Below are 12,266 nucleotides of genomic sequence, written 5' to 3' on the forward strand. Positions count from 1 at the left end.
AGACTCTTCCTCTTCAGGCAGGAGTATCCAAGGCTTATCATGACCATTGATTTCTCCACCAACCCTTCATAGTGAATTAAACTTGTATCTAGAAAGCAAGACCACCAATCTTTCTCCCATTAATTCCCATGTAAAATCCATTAACTAAAGAGATCTTACTTCTTTCCATAGCCCCTTATGTCCTTCGGCAGGGAGAGACTGGACAAAAATGTTAAATACTCTCTTTCTTTCAAAGATAACTGAAGCAAACTACCAATGTTTCAGACCTAAAGCAAAATGTAGCTCTTCAAGAAGGTTAGCTGAGTTTGTTTCACTAAAATATTCATTACTTCCAGAAATCCAGACAGGCAAATTACCCATTTTCTCTCAGTTCAGCTGGGATGTATTTTGTAAATATTATCAAGTAGAAGACTATCTTTATATTTGAGTATACTATAGCATCTATATAAACAACGTACACTGGGGGACAAGAGGCGGAAAAGCACTCTGATTTCTATTTAAGATTCAATCCTACCATCCTTGCATACACAAAACTTCATGTATTTTCAGCATATGGATGCGGGATCAAAAGACGGAGTGCACAGTAAAACTTCCTATCAAAAAATGTAATGTCAAAAGCTCTCTACTGAGTCTCCCATTCTTTTGTGTAAATTGCAGATCATTAAAATGTCGCAAACAGAGATCTGCTTCTCAAATCTGGACTTCTGAAATGAGAAAAGGGAGATGCAGAATCTAGGTCATGTAATTTCAGAGCCTGCAAGTGTCAACAAAACTTCATAGTCTGGGGTGATTAACATTCAACTGCAGCAATGGCTACAAGTAAAATCTTTTCTTTTGTTCCAAAGCCTTAAGGCTGTAGCCATAAAACTGTCTGTTTAGCAATTATTGATGCTGGATTGGGTTTCTCCTGATTGTTTGGGGGGTTCTCCACACAGTTTTAAAAATAGTGCAATTCATACATTGATTTTCAACACCTAGTTTATAAAATATTGGAGAAGGATGAAATGAGCAGTAGTGAGCCTATTTGTGTGCATCGTTGAGTCCATCTGAGTCTTGGGTAAAGGCATCAGGCTCATGCAGTCTTAGGTCTTTTTAAGTGTCTGCACCATCAGATTTCTGTGCTCCTCTGTCAGCATGAGGGCACACAGGACGGCAGTGAATTTTACTGTACCTCAAAACCTTGATCCCTTGATTTGCCCTCCATGATAAGTGGGAGGGAAAGGGAAGAAATCTCCTCCTGCGTGGATTAGCTGGGGAGGGCAGGAACTCCAGTTCCCCAACAGCCATTTTCTAGAATAGGAGGTCAGGTACACAGCCATGGGCCACTAAATAGGTTAGGTGGCACTGTAATTATTTCAGTGTATGTGTGGAAGGAGAGATGGATCTAAAGCTCCTCCAGGGCCATCTTGTGTTTCAATGCCTTTCATCGGCCAGAGTGAGCCATCTCAGTCACTGGTAGATCAATGCACCGTGCTGGAAAGGCACCAGCATAGCAAAGGGGCTGCAAGGCAAGAACAAGTCTGGCCCTGTTTGTTCAGTTGTCTGTAGATGTTTTGAGCATGGAGCACCTCCAAGAATGGACCCTAAATCAGCAGGTTATTGCTTGGCAGGCTCTGCCATGTGCAATTTACTCTTCCTTGGAATTCCTCTGTGTCCCTTTTGCCTTGCGTTGAAGAAGTATATACAGTTAATTTATTACAGCACCTGCTGTCTCCAAGGTGTGTTTCAGAGTGACCTCTCTTTGACTCCGTGTTATTACCATTCCCTCCCATCACCATTTGAATCATATGCCTTTCCTGCATTTTTCCCATCTGAATTTCAAGGGGCTGGAGAAGCAGAGTTTAATTACAGTTTCACTGGTTTTATTATGTTATGGCACTGAACCCCAAGGCTTGGCTATAAGGGAAGCTTTATAATAAGCTGTAATGATCCATCTTTTCTTAGGTACTGTGAATTTTAAACCCCCCCTCACTGATTATTTATTATTTCAACTTGGTATATGAATTATTTAATTCTCCCAGCTCTAGCTTGTATGAAAAAATGCTATGAAGCAATAAAGATCTAGACTTGCTTCCACTGAAGACAAAAACCCAGCCCCTGGCAATTTCAGTGGAAGCTGCATTAATTTGTAAGATTGTTTAAATGGAAATTGCTTCATTACCATGGTGACTTACAATGTTCTCTACAGAGTTGGCTTTCAGGACCCATGTAGACACACAAATAACATCCTGGTGCAACTCCTAAAATCATGTCCTGACACTGCAGGGTCTTGTAGCGCTTCTGGAACCTCACCTTCTCTAGCTAGAGTCTGGGGTCTGAAAGAGGGTATTGGTATGATATTTATGGTCTAAGTATAGAAACTACATGCTGTGAAGCTCTATTTTGGCTTTAAGCCTGGAGTAGGTATCATTCCTCAGGACTGGCATAGACAGTACTCTTCCAGGAAGCAGTCACTGTTTGGGAAGGGTCCAAGCTCTGCCAAAGAAAAAGAGTGAGTGCCAGAAGGGACATTTATGCACCTCCTGGAAGGCATCTGCATCTAAGGGAACAGATTCCAACCTTCTGGGCAAAGGATCCAAAAAAAACCAAAAACGTCTGCAAAGCTCATCTCAGAAGCTCACTTCCCTTCAGCAACAGCTGTCTTTTTGAGGGGGATAGAGATGCTGCCCATGCCATGCTCCTGTCTTCTGTTGCTATGGTAATCCTGAAGTTTCTTTAGGACAGAGCTTCATAAGTTTCATTATTTACATTAGGTTACTCTCTTTGTTTCTTTCCACTCTTCTTGCTTATTTCCCACTCTCCCCATTCCCGTGGACTGCCTGTACACATCGTTAAATAATTAACACTCCTTTGTATTATGCACCTGGGAGAGCATTGCAAACATCAACCGTAAAACACAATTTGAAAGTACAGAATTTCCTCTCTGATTTGAAATTAAGCAGGGGAAATGTTCAACCCTGAGATCATATTTTTCAGTGCATTTACATTTCTATGTTGCTCACAGCAAATAATTTTAAAAACTTAATTTGCATTTCAATTTTTGTCATTGCATACTTACTTTCTGTATTTCACTCCACATAAAGAATGAAAATAGACTGTGAAACTTACTGGAAGCTAACAAATCTGGCTCTTCTTTTCTAGCAAAATGATGCAGTGTTTGGCTTACAAACCCAGCAAGGGAATAATTCCAATCAAAATTGTTTTCATTGGAATACTTAAATATGGAAACATTTCTATTGGTTTGAATCTTCATTTCACAGAACTTAAATTCAGCTCTAACCTGACTTCTTGGTGTACTTCCTGAAAAATACTTCTGCATATACTTTCTTCCCAGTCTGCAGACCCTGCAGTTGACTAACCCTTAAACAGAAGTTTTTAAGTAAACTTATTGAGGCTTGTCTGGGGACAGCAGGATCCCATATTATTTTTGAACCTAGTGATAGGCTTTAACACTTCTACAAGGAAATAAATTCAAGCAAGAAAAATATCCCAAAATAGATGAGAAAACAAGAATTTGAGAAATGTATTAGGAACAAACCTGAAACAAGGCAGCCCTATTTTCTCTGAGTTAGTTGGAATTGGAATAAGAATTTTTCAGGTTTTTCATCTCCTCTGGGCTGGAGTTAACCTGCATTTCGAAGTTCTTTAAATCTAAAAAAAATGTAGGAGAAAATCCAAAATTGGCTCCATGGACTGATTTCCTTCCATTAGACTTTATTTTTTTGTAAAACAGAAAGCTTAACTTCATTATTTTCATGTCCAAAAACAACAGAGCATGATTCCAAATGTAGACATACGGATTTAGTGTACTTCCACTGAAAACATGTGTAAATCTCCAGCTACCTTTCTTTGCCTGGAGGAAAATTCCTTACTCTTCTTAGTCCTTGAAATCAACTGCAACAACAAAAAAGGATGATTTCTGACAATTAGGAATTGCTTGTGATGGAAGAAGGTAACTAGGAGGTCATGTCAAAGGAATATCTTTAACTACTTTTGTGATGCTCTCTCAGCTCCAGAATGACTCTCAGTTAGACCCCCACAGAAACATTACTTGTCCCTTGTGACATTGAACATATCTCTGAAACACATTGCTTCAAAGGCTTGGTTTTGTTTGGGGCTTTTTTAAACTCTCCCAGGACAACTTCCAGTGACAGTCCTTGTGCTGGAGAAATGGGTCAGGGCTGAGCACTGGATCTCTGGAACTCACTGTTGCTACTAATTAGTACATATCCTTGGAGGATTTGAAACAATAACACCAGTTCTGCCACTAGCATGAAAACAGAGTCTTGTTCAGCAGAGAAAAAAATCTCTTTTTCCGACTACCTATCAGTAATTAATCACAGTACCTTTCAGAGAAAGAGAAGATGGCAAGTGGAACAGTTTCCCCTGTCACCCTGTTTTGAATGAGCAGGGGATCTTGACTCAACACTTCTTGGTATCTTCTACCATAGATCAAGCCACAGTCTGAGATTTTTATCTCAAAACTTCTGTGCACCATGTTAATCATTATTATGCATGTATACACTCCAGTGGTATGGTACGGTAGTTCATCTGCTGGACCCAGGGAGCTCTGCTGGGATGCACAAGGGGATCTGGTCTCTCATGAGACATGAGTGAGATCAATTCATTATTGCTGGCCACCTGGAGGCAAGGTGGGAAGACTAATCCCCTCTCCCTGCTCCCAAAGTGCAGGAAGAAGGTGCCACGTGGCTGGGGTTGGCTGGCATCCACGGGGCTGCTGAAAGGCTTTGAAGCCCACTTGCTTGGCAGCCATCTCCTAAACTGAGTGCCAGCTCAGTGCTCTGTAATGCAGCCCAGAGCAAATCTCCAAGCCTGAGCTCTGCTGTGAAAACACTGATTGAGAAACAGAAGCAAGAGATGAGGTCCCCGTAGGCTTGCAGGAGGTAGCTGTAGAGATGAAGAGGTCATCCAGCGGTGAGACCGCTTGCTTCCAAGGGGGGAATTTGAGCTAAGCTCTTGACCTCCCACAGACTTCCAGTGTGGAATCAAAGACAAATTATATGGTCTGGTTATGTTTTAGGTCCCCATGTACAGCACGGGTGTAATTCTATTTTCCCTGCTTCACAAAAGTGTTGGGAGGATGAAATTGGAAGGTGCTCCCATAGTGCAGCAGTGACAGCTACGAAAGCATGTAGGACCTGAAGCCCTTGGATGGGACACAAGTCTGGATCTTCTGTGAAACTGGGGGGAGCTAGCATGAGTCAGCGGTCTGCCAGGCCCACACTTACCAGAGGAGAGGAACTGGGATGCAGAATGACTTTTTACATTCCCACAGCAACTTCAGAAAATGATAATAATATTAATAATAACTATTCACTGCACTGTTACACCCAAATAACCAATGCAAAGCTCAGCTAAATGTCAGATCTCCTCTACTGTCATAAAAGACATTGTGCAATGCTGACAGTCAGAAACAAACCGTTTAGGGGAATGAGGAAGATTGTAATAAGAAATGTCAGGAGGACAGAAATAACTGGTCCCCTCGCAATTTCACCCTCAAGAAACACTTTTTTATGGGATGAGACTAGGGATGGAAGGGGGTGAAGGAAGGTTATGAATTGTGCCATAGAAAGTCCTTGTTAGAGAGAGCTCTATATAAATATAAATCTTGTAAAGAGGATTTTTTGCTCAGCATCAGCAAAAAGGCAACACTGTTCTGTGAAGAATGTCACAAGGAACGATGCCATAACTGAGGAGAAATTCAAAGTTTAATTGTTTGTTTATATGTACTAGGAGGAACAGTATGGACATTTTCCATCATGTTCACACTTGCATCTGAGACGCTAGTGTCAAGTGTTAGTGTGTTTAACCTTATGAAATCCTTCAGTAGGCACAGGTACAGTTGGAGGACACAGTTTCTAGGACAGCCAACTGCCAAGAACAACAAACATGCCCAGTTAAAAGGCAACCATGGCTTAGCTGCCTTCCGTGCTTATTCCAAGATGCAGCATAGCCAGCCAAGGATGGGGTAGATGGAGGGGAAACATGATGGCTGCAAGGAGCTGTGGGTAATACTTTTCCCTGCTTAAGACACCAGCTTCAAAGCACACAAAGAAGGAGCAGAAAAGGGGGGTGGTGCATGTTCTTTAGCCATACCTGGGGGCCCTCATCCAACCCAGTTTAGACCTTAGATGGACCTCCGCATCTTAGACCTGAATTTCATCACCACATATATCCACATTGCTCATCCTGTCTGAGGCTGCTAGGCAGTTGCGAGCAACATCCACCATGACAGCTTAGACCGTCAGCAGTCCCAGATGTTAGCATTCAGCCTTCCAGCTTCATTAGAGATTCATCCGGTGAGAGTTTAAGGGGGTTGTTGAAAACTTGGAGTGTAGCGGGAGAAAAGAAACCACAACACAGAAGGCCACGCGTTATACTCGCCCTGCAGCTGCCTTTCATCAGCTGTTCTGCAGGGATGTGCACTAACTCAAGAGGGAGCAGCTGGGGTGGTCACGCTGAGGGTGTAAAAGGACATGGCTGAAGCGTGGTTGAGCAGCCAGGCCCGATGCCCTGTCATCTCAGGGGCTTCCTGGCACCCCGTGCAACACTAGTGAGGGTTTTCTCCAGGGCTTAGCAGCTTTCTTATTTTTAAATAATTTACACAAAAGCATCTTCCTTCCCTAAGTCTGGTTATTTTTAGGCAGAGAAAAATACACACGCTTATCTATATAAATAATCAGAACCATATGGCCCAAGCATTCCAAACAGATCAGTTAAACCAACTTTCTGAGAGAGGGACTTTATGTGTGTGTGTGTCCGTAAGTATGCTGAGCACAGAGGAACTGTATACTAGCCTGGCAGCCTCAGAGACCTGAGTGCAGGATTCATCCACTACAGACTTACAGCAGGCTTTACAGCCAAAGAAGCTTCCTACAGCACCATTGCAAAGGTACCTCAGGCTCTATAAAGGAGGAGACAGGTCATTTCTGCGGTTTATTCATGCATAGCTGCGTTTTGTGCCTGACCCAACGTGGCCAGTAAGTGCCAAGATGAGTACAGAAATGAAGACAAATGCAGTTTGACTTGGAGCTGCTAAAAAATCTGAGACAGTCCAGGCCACCAAGGTGATCAGAGGGTTGGAGAACTTGACATATGAAGAAAGGCTGAAGGAACTGGGTTTGTTCAGCCTTGAAAAGGGAAGGCTAGGGGGAATCTAATCAGAATCTTCCAATATCTAAAGGTAGTTATAGAGAAGATGAAGGTACTTTCTTCACAAGGATGCACAGTGACAGGACAAGAAGCAATAGACACAATTGGCTTCAAGAGAAGTTCCACCTGGATATAAAAAATATGCTTCACTGTGAGAACAATTAAACATTGGAACAGGTTGCCCAAAGAAGCAGTGGAGACTTTCTCGCTGGAAATATTCAAGGCTTGGCTTGGCAAGGCCCTGAATAACCTAATCTAAAGCCTGCTTTCAACAGAAGGTTGGACTAGGTGATCTCCAGAGGTCTCTTCCAGCCTGGACTTTTTTGTGATTCTGTGATTCAGAGTTCTTCATATAGGCCAACTCTCTAAGTGCAGTAATTAAAAAAATTAAATCCCCTAAATCCATCAGCTGGGCTCGGATGGTGAAGTAGAGCTCATAGCCTGTTTCCTAATGCTCTGATTACTGCAGGCCCAAAGGGTTTGACAGTCTGAAGGAACTGAAGGTGCATGCAAAAAGGAATGAGTTTCCATATTTAAGACACGTGCACACAAAGTGACTCAGGTCCGTTTATTTTTCACCATGTTTTGCAATAGAGCCAGTCCTGAGGCCCCAGCTGTCAGGGGAGTCCCAGTGTAGAAGGCCCTGTACCCCACAACAGACTGACCATGTCAATATGAAATGCAAAAGGATAAGCAAGATCCGTCCCCATGTTTCTATGGAAGGCAGCGTTCCTTTTGCTGCAAATACCCAGCAACTTCCATAACTCATCTGTTGGCTTCCACTCCCATTCTGCCACATGGCAGGTCTGTACAGAGCTCCGGGATATAAATCTCCATACAGCCAGCAGGAATCATGCAGCAACCTGCACATGGGAGCTGAGGAGACAAACATACACCCCAGGAGAGCTTGTTTATTTTTAAGGCTGAAGAACCCACTAAAAATCTGTTGAAGAAAATAAAGACAGAGTCCCGTGGTGACAGCTAATACTGTAAGTAAGAAGGCAGATGCATGTATGTGCAGAGTAGATTAGTTGAGAGAGCACTGCCAAAATCAGTTGGCGTATAATTTTCAGGTCATAAAACTGTTTTTAATAGTAGGGCAGAAGCAGGCTAACATTGCTTCTCTGTTTACTTGTTTGTTTTAATTCCTAATCCCAGGAAGTAGTCACTTCGAGCGTTTCGCACTGCATATATGCAGTCAGCAAGTCTAAACATTAAGAGCCTCCACTGAGAAGTGAACGAAGGTCTTTGTACTGCCCAGCCTCCAGCTCTCCTTGGCCATCTGAGCATTTCCCTCATGTGGGGAGCTCTTTGACAGATGGCATAATGGGGCTCAGAGGGGTACTAATCCCCTAGGGTTTAGGAGGGTTGTGCGGAGGGTACGAAAGGCCACGCTGAAGCAGACTCCAGCAACTCCCAGCCAACAGCCACTTTGGCACCATTCCCAGCCAGCGTAGGTTACTGAAGTCTCTGGAGTATTTCTAGCTCTGATGGGGGTAGGAGTATAAGAGGGGAAGAGAGAGAGAGTGAGTAGGCTGCAGCATCTGTAACTCCCTCAGTAAAAAGTACAGTCCCAGCCTTCCCTTTATAGACACACATACATGCACACGCACTCTCATCCTTGGCCTCACATGGCCAGGAGAAACTGAGCCCTGGATGAGGGACGCTGCCAGCAAACACAGCCGCGATAAGCAGATTCCCAACGGCTGTTGCATCCCCAAACTCAAGACAAGATTTGTGCTTACAGTGGGGGCTATAAAGCCAATCAAAGTGTGGTGAACAGCAGAGGTGGGATGGCCCTGGAGTAGTTCTCTTAGAGATGAGGAGGATTGCAGAGACTTGATCATTGCTGCCAGCAAGGGGCAGTGGTATATTTATAGACACCAAAAGTTAACGGATGACCAGACATCAGTATTGCTAGTGCAGCTGTACAGAGTGGCAAAACAGTGAAACAAGACTACGTGGCTCATCACTGTTTTCCCTCACCTCACAGTAAATTAGACACAGAACATTTCTCCTCTCCCTAGCTCTCTTCTGGTCTTTTCTTTTCCATCAACATGATTTCAAACTCCAGTCCTTTTGACCTGTACTGAAGGAGAGAGAAAATCAAACGCACACATCCCTTAAATTCATCACTTTAAAGTTATTTACCTCTATCCAACCAGAGTACTGGAGGGGCTTTCTGTCACAGCAATATTTGTCACTGATCTGGCTTCAGCCTCTTGCTTTTTGTTGGCACTTTAAAAGGATTGATTTTCCTTCTAAACAGGTGCTTAATTTTAAATCAGTGTTTAGCCCCATTACTCATCTAAGTATTCATTATTTCTCAGTTCACTGATATTTATTCATCCACATTTGATCAAACTGAGTTCTTCTTCATCTGCTCTTCACAGCTTCCATGCTTTGACTCTGGTCCCTGTGTACCCAGCTGTTTTTCTGCCTATAAAATTTCTCTATAGGCATTTTATTTTTTGCTTCATGCGTAGTTAGGAGCAGGAGATGAATCCTTCCTTTGAGTAATTGCTTTAATATTCATCCCTTTTTGTGCCTTTTCGTGTGCATTACTTGCTTTTTGTACACGTGGGATTTGTGTCAGGAGGTGTTAATTTCTTCCTCTGACGTGGGTGTTGTAAGTGACAGGCGTTAATAAGGTTTGATCTATGACTTTCACTTTATTCAACTTAAGGATTTTTCTTCTCACTTTAGCTGTCTCTTTAACACCTTTGATAGATGGTGTACAACTGCATATCAAGGCATATTAGAGAGGTCTCATTGATATTTATATGTTTAGGATGTACTCCACTCACTCTCGCTGTGAACTAATCCCTTGACTGAAGAGCTTTTCATTTTCTGCTCATACTTTCACATTTCTGCCTTGACTTCCAAGGAAAATGCATCCAGTCCTTCCCAAGGGAGCCTTGGAAAGGGCAGGAAAAATTAAGAGTCACAAAGACAGCAGTGTGACAAAGAAATATCCACATGTTTGTTTAACCCTTGCTCTTCTCCCAGAAATTAGATTTGATTTTTGCTGAGACTGAGGATTTTCAGTAGTTACTAATAAGGATAGCCTTCCCCAAAAAACCTTTCCTCAGGTTGAGACTTAGCCCTGGCAGCAGTGACTCAACTGCTACAAATTCCTAACTGGGAATAAGCCAACCATTAACCTGGTTTGGAGTCTTTCCAGAAAATGATGGGCAGAAAGCAACTTTGCACTTGCCTCTGGGAGCCCCACAGACTCCAGCCTTTCCTGCATTTGATGTATTATCCACATATCATTGCAGGGAGCTACTGTGAGATTTCACCTGCAAGAGTGGTGCATTTTTCTGCATCAAGTTCTTGCACTGAAAAATGATATTTCCTTTGGAAGGGGCAACATGGTCTTGTTGAGGAGTTGGTACTAATAGTGTTAACTTAGATCCTGTTCCCATCTCCATAAGCTGCTGCTTCTGCTAGCTTACTTGTTATATTAAATGCTACCTTGGCTAGTACCAGGGCTGCAGCATAGATGTCCGCAGCTGAACTGTTTAGCCTCTCTCTCTAGTCAGTGAAGAGAAACGGGAATTTCCATGGGGCAGTTCATTGCATCCAGGAATAGATAGCAAAGCTGGAAAGGAAGCCTGTCAAGACACAAGGACTAACCCAGATGTTGACCTCTGTGTGGTGTAATATAAGTGCCACATTCAAAATTCAGATGACATTAACCCCAACCTTGCCTTCTCTTCAATGACCTTTTGCAATGCTTTTTACCTTCCCATGATGTTTCCTTGGTACAGAAGAGCACAAGGATCTTCCCAGCCTCACAGTTGTCTGCAGACATGCTACTCTGGGCTCACTTTATTGGCTTCCTGCTGAATATTGGCCCAAATTTAAACATACTGGCAAAGCTTTGGAAAAAATCATTTAAAATCTCCATCCTACCAACACCCCTTAATCCTGTTGGTTTCTGTGGTAAAGTTTCTGAACAGGAGTTGAGTAGTTCAGTGTTTATCCTATTTGGGCAGAAAAGGCCCATATTTTCTACCAGACCTCAACTTCTGCATTTTGGGATGCCCCTGAAAACTTCCGAGAGAATGAGAAACTTGCCTACCATGAAAGTCCACCAGCATAAGGGCTTTCTCAACAGCCAAACCATGTCTCTGCAGCCTCCAGCATCTGAGGTGGACTGGACCGTTGCCATTTGCCAGCACCAATATAAATCTCCTCGCAGTACTCTCCTCACCGAGCAACAGGTCATTAAGTTAATAACAGTAATTTAAAACTATAATTATCCCACCAGCAGGGAGAGAGAGAACAAACTATGGAAGAGCCATTCATTTATTTCTTGATCGGTGGGGTGTCCTAACGCTACAGAATATGCCACCGTGAAGAGAAGAGTCCCATTTCCAGTGAATAGGAACCCACATCACAAGAAGTCACATTAACAGACATAGCAGAGAGGTCAATGAATTTACATTGATCCAGGGTACCAGCTGGAAATGGCAGGGGTTCTTTCCACAGCACCACGTCCTGCTGTGCCATTGCTTATCTTCCATATGCTGTGGGAATAAATAGAAAATGTTAGCCTCTAACTGCCTTACAGCCAATAAATGTCACACAGGATTATTTTTTTTTTTAAATAACCATTTACATTTAATTTGTAGCTGTTGAAATGGGAGAGGGGAGGAAGGAAATTCACCTGTATTTATGTATCTTATGATTTCTTGATGATTTTGTCAGACCTGCCCTGAGTTAGTCATGCGTTTTCCTGTCAAAGAGAATGTTTCTCTCAGAGTTTCATTGGGTTAAGTACATGTTTTGATTGACTGTTAGAAATTCCTTGCTGTAGCTCTGCACTGAGGGGAGAAAAAAACTGCAGTCAAAGAGAATAAAACTCCTGAGGACTCGGTTCTCTGTCACCTTGTACTAAATTTGGCCATTCACAGCTGTGCTAAGCAGATGTAAAACTCACAACAGGAGTAAGCATCCACTTTGCAGTCATGTAAGTAACCCTACAGGGTGCCAGGCATCAAGGAGTCGAGTCTTTGTAGTGGAGAGTCTACAGATTATGGAAGAAAATGGACTTTCAGCATGTATGTATTTTAAGTAGCTCTGTG

The sequence above is a fragment of the Haliaeetus leucocephalus genome, unplaced genomic scaffold (genome assembly GCF_000737465.1).
Source record: "Haliaeetus leucocephalus isolate CR32 unplaced genomic scaffold, Haliaeetus_leucocephalus-4.0 Scaffold555, whole genome shotgun sequence".
In the NCBI taxonomy this organism is placed as follows: Eukaryota; Metazoa; Chordata; class Aves; order Accipitriformes; family Accipitridae; genus Haliaeetus; species Haliaeetus leucocephalus.